Genomic DNA, 6,000 nt, shown 5'->3' on the forward strand with positions numbered 1-6,000 from the left:
GGGCGAAGGTCTCATCATAATGTAGACCTTGGACTTGGGTAAATCCCTTTGCCACTAGCCTAGCTTTGTAGACATCATCATGTCCTTCTATGCCATTCTTGACTTTGAATATCCATTTGCATTGGAGGGGTCTTGCCCCTTTAGGTAAATCTACCAAGTCCCAAACTTGGTTTTCATGCATAGAATCCATTTCGGACTTCATGGCTTCAAGCCATAAGGAGGAATTTGGACTAGAGATTGCGGCCTTGTAGGTGGCGGGCTCGTCACTTTCCATAAGTAACACATCGAGTGTTCCATCTTCCTCGATAAGTCCCACATATCGATCGGGATGGCGAATAACTCGGCCCGTTCTTCTAAGAGGAGGAGGAACAACCGCGTTAGATGACGAAGGAACTTCTTCTTGCGCCTCTATATCGGTTTGTGGCTCTTGAACTTCATCAAGTTCAAAATTTCTCCCACTCTGTCTCCTAGAAATAAAATCACTTTCTAGGAAGACAAAGATCGCGAGACACAAATACTTTGTTCTCTTGAGGCTTATAGAAGTAATAGCCTCGTGAGGCCATGGGATAACCTACAAAAATGCATTTTGCGGATCGTGGTGCCAACTTGTTATCATTTCTAATTTTGACATAAGCATCACAACCCCAAATTTTCATATGTGATAGATTTGGAACCTTTTCTCTCCATATCTCATATGGAGTCTTTTCTGTTGCTTTGGTTGGACTTACGTTCAAAGATTTTATTGCGGTTTGAATTGCAAATCCCCAAAACGAGTTCGGTAACTCGGTTTGACTCATCATGGATCGAACCATATCAAGTAAGGTTCGATTCCTCCTTTCGGCAACACCATTGAGTTGTGGTGTTCCGGGTGGAGTAAGTTGTGATATAATACCACAATCTTTCAAATGTGAATCAAATTCAAGACTAAGGTATTCTCCACCACGATCGGATCGTAGTGCCTTAATCCTTTTGTTCAATTGGTTCTCTACTTCGTTTTGAAATTCCTTGAATTTCTCAAACGCTTCACTTTTGTGTTTCATTAAATATATATACCCATATCTACTCAAGTCATCGGTGAAGGTTATAAAGTAGTCATAATTACCACGAGCGGTGATAGTCATTGGTCCACATACATCGGTGTGTATGAGTCCCAATAGCTCACTAGCTCGTGTCCCTTTACCACTAAAAGGATTACGAGTCATTTTGCTAAGTAGGCAATATTCGCATGTACCAAATGATTGATAATCAAATGGTGTAATCACATTAGTAGAAATTAATCTTTTGATGCGATTCTCGTTTATGTGACCTAATCGACAATGCCAAATGAACGCTTCACTTGGGTCACTTGTTTTGAGTTTCTTTGATTGAATGTTATAAATATCATTAGTCGGATTTGAGGTCTCTAAAATGTAAATGCCATTGATAGAGGAAGCTTGGCCTATAACCAAGTCGTTCCTAGAAATAGTACAACGATTGTTCTTAATGACAAAACAAAAACCGTCCACGTCTAGCATGGCGATTGAAATAATGTTTTTAGAGAGTGTAGGTACATAAAAACAATTATGCAAATACAACTCAAATCCATTTGGCAAAGCTAGAACATAAGTTCCTTTGGATTCGGCCGCTACCCGAGCTCCATTTCCAAGGCGTAGATCCACATCTCCCTTGCTAAGCCTCTCCACATCTCTTAAACCCTGTAAATGATTACAAAGGTGAGAACCACAACCGGTATCTAGTACCCATGTCGTAGTGGAAGTATAATTTATATCAATAACATAAATTTCTTTAGGAATTGTACCTTTTGGAGTAATGAGTCCTTCCCTTATATTTCGCAAATACATAGGGCAATTCCTAAGCCAATGTCCCATGCCATAGCAATAATGGCACTCATCTTTAACTTGCTTGAAGTTTTTGATTTTCTTTCCTTTCTTCTTGAACCTCTTGCCCTTCGAAGCAAGAACTTGATTGCTAGAGCTCCCACTAGCTTTGGCATCTTTATCTTCCAGAGACAAAGACCCTATAGATCGTATGAGGTAGTCTTCCTGAGACGGACTCACACGAGGTCTAGTAGTAGTGGGTGGTTTAGAAGAAGTGATGAAGTTAAGGTTTCCATCCGAACCTATCCCAAAACGAAGTTCTCTAGTTGTATCGAAATCGTTGTTGGAGCATACGTCGTCAAGAACATTGTGATATGACTCAATAGTTATTGGTGCGGTAGCATTTGATGGATTCATTGTAAAGAACTACAAATATGGAGGAAAAGGAAATATTAACATTTGTCTTTTAAAAATCATACTTGCAAATTAACAAGATATGAACATTTATATAGTGACCTCTACCCAACTATAATAAATGATTCCAAGACCCAAATTCACATCAACTTAGGGCACGGTGTGCCGAATTACCCTTTATTAACATAACTCAGTGGATTAACCTTTTAATCGATTCTACTTTTAGAACTCTTGGTCGATGATGTTTACATTAATATTCATCTCTAGCCCGAAACACATCCGGAAATCGTCGTGAATACTTTCGTTGAGTACAACCCAAATTTCGAATAAATGTGTCCATAATCCAACCCCATATCAATTTAGGGCACGGTGTGCCGAAATACCCCTTATTAACATGAATTCGGTGGATTAACATTCATCACCCACTTCCCCTACGTAACAAGGTTTGTACCCCGGGGTAGCCGAGTGCACTCCCTCGCGAAATAGGTTTTCATGGTTTCTACTATTTGGTAAGGCTATGTCTCAATTGTTTGTTTTTGCGAGAGGTCATGTCAATTTATTATCTATCACGTTTTAAGTGAACTAAAGCGGTGAACTACGATAATTTTAATTGACACGGTCGATAAACTCGATAAAATAAGGATGCATGTTTTAGTTATGGCGATTTAGCGATGCATGTGACATAAAATAAAATGCAAGCATAAAATAAATAAATCCTAGTATGGCCTTTCCTTAAATAGAAAAACTATTTAACTATTACATATTCGGAAACCAACTCCATTGGTCCCTTGAACTTTGGTTGTGGCACGCATCTCGAGGTAACACCGTCTTTATGTATCGTCATTCTTGAATAAATCCGTCTTTTGGAACTCCGGAATGAATAAAATTACATAACAAATTACATAATTTCCTATTATACATTTGTAACTAACATAAAAATAAATCTATTAAATTACAAAACGGTGATACGAGATCACAATAAATATTACAACCGAATCGGTATTCCCATACATTTCGGGAAATACCAATTAAAATCTAAGGCCATACTAAGTAAAATTACATAATTCAAAATTACATAAATTAAAATTATGACAATCATAAAGAAAAATGCAGCATTATAATATGTATGAACATGCTCAATTTTATGCTAAATCGCCTTTAAATAGCCAATATCGTATATTACTCGGTTTTTACGGATTTGCGTGATTTCAACATTTTATAATCACAAAAATACATAAACTCATATTTATGCATAAGTTAATTACCCTAACCTCTTAGGACTCAAAATATAGTCTTCACTAATAATTTGACCATAATTAACCCATATTTTATAAAATTGTTCATAAATGGACCAAAAATTACAAAAATAAGCTATTAAACTTCAAATAAATCACAAAATTTCAAATAAATTCAAAATTTGAAATTTAAACTCATGAACATTCTGGAAAATTTCCATGACACTCATAATGTTCAAAATCTTAGGTTAAAATTTCGAAAACTTTCCGGAAAAACAATGTTGTGGTTTATCGATTTTTAATAAAATAATCATAAAAACATGGAAAAATTATTTTCCTTAACTTTTCAATTTTAGATCTGGAAAAATAATAAAATGCAACATTAGACGTTTTTCCTAAGTCATAGATTATGTTTTATTAATTTTGCACTAATAATGTCACTATTTATGCTATTTTTCTTCAAAAATTCATAAATCATGCAAAAAGACTTCTTTATAGCCAATTATTTTACACACATCTTGTAAAATTGCATGTGACAACATATTAATTTTCTATGACCAGATTCGAAATATAACTCATATTAACCTATTTTTCACTTAAATCCGAATTTAATAATGAGAAATTCATTTTTCGAGCATAACATGTCCAAAAATTATGAAAATTTACAGGTTGTCTCAAAATAATATATGTGACAACATATCCAAAAATCAACGGAAAATTCGAAGTATAGCTATTTTTAGACCAAAAATGACATTTTTACTCATAAAATCACATTTAAATGCCATTATTGTAAATTATGAACAATAAAAATCCGAAAAATTAACCAAAATATCCTAAAACATTTTAGGACCAGAAATATTAACATGCATGGATTAATTTCGTGATATTTCATAATAACACAAATTTTACAAGTTTTATTTGTTATTCTTATAACTCGGAAAAACTTTTAACCGATTTGCATGCAAACAACCGTGGCTCTTGATACCGATTGAAGGATTAGTAGATTCATATACATATTAACATACTCATATATGTCTAAATTAATTTGTCATAAAATTAAAACGGATTTTATGCATGCAAACAAATAATATAATAGAAGAGAAATCATGTCCTTACATTGTTGATTTCGGATTTAAGGGCACAAAAGAGATCACCTTTCTCTTTTGATCTTGAGCTTTTCCTTATGGATGAACAAGATCTAAGTATAAGATCTCTCCCCAAGCTTTATACCCAAGGCTTCTCTTAATTTTAATTAATATTACAAATACTAGTATAATATTAATCAAGTAGAAAATTGAACCAAAATATTTATAAAACACTTATATATTTCGGTTTTATGGAGGGAGAAATAGAGAGCTTTTTATCTCTCTAGAATACTAATTTTTGGATGAATGAATAATAATAAATTCACTAACACATTTTAGTGTAATATTAGGTAAAATTAGATGAAAAACCAATGATGGTTTTTTCATCAAAAACCGGGTGGAGGGGGGCTTTATGGGTGAGCCAATGCATGAAATTGTTGCTCTTAACAATGTTCATAGGCTTGCATGGCTAGACCATTAGGCAATCATTATGTTTACTTAATAAATTAATCAACACAATATTACCCTAATACCCCACTAATTTCGGTACAATCATAATATGGAGTCCATATTATTTTTGTCAATTTCTCAATATGTAACATGTCACATGTAACATAAATTTGTTATGTATTTTTAACATATTAAAAATCAACGTATTAATAAAATACGTCACACAAAAATCGACTTAGTAATTTCATAATTACTTGTGCCAAAATATTTTACCATTTATAAATCACAACAGATTGTATTTATAATAATTCATTCAACTTCAATTGTTTCTTTAAACAATAATTTCATCCGAGTAATGATACAATTCAATTACTCAGACCGTATCTCATTTAATCACATTTCAATTTGATACGTAAATTTTACTTCCAAAATCGTCCGTCAATTTTCAAGTAATTTAATTAACTCGCAACATTATACGATTAATTAAATAATCAATTAAGAGTGTTGCCCTATAGGTATGACCTAGGGGGTCAACTGATCACCACCGTCGCACGACAGTAATGTCAAACTCTAGTCAGCCAATCATTACCGATATATGTTGACCAGTTGACAGTAACAATATTACTTCCCAATTGTATTCTTTATAATGAGATTTAAACATGTGATCATTATAATCAACAGTCGTGATCGCATTATTGTCGGAGGACACATATTCCAACAATTATATCACAACTTTCTCCACCTGGAACACCACAACTCAATGGTGTTGCCGAAAGGAGAAATCGAACTCTACATGATATTGTTCGATCCATGATGAGTCAAACCGAGTTACCGAACTCGTTTTGGGGATTTGCGATTCAAACCGCAATTAGATCTTTGAACAATAGTCCCACTAAATCCACCGAGAAGACTCCATATGAAATGTGGACGTGAAAAGTTCCCAATATATCCTATATGAGGATTTGGGGATGTGATGCTTACGTCAAAACTAAGAATGAC

This window comes from Silene latifolia, chromosome 2 (assembly GCF_048544455.1).
Source record: "Silene latifolia isolate original U9 population chromosome 2, ASM4854445v1, whole genome shotgun sequence".
Classification (NCBI taxonomy): domain Eukaryota; kingdom Viridiplantae; phylum Streptophyta; class Magnoliopsida; order Caryophyllales; family Caryophyllaceae; genus Silene; species Silene latifolia.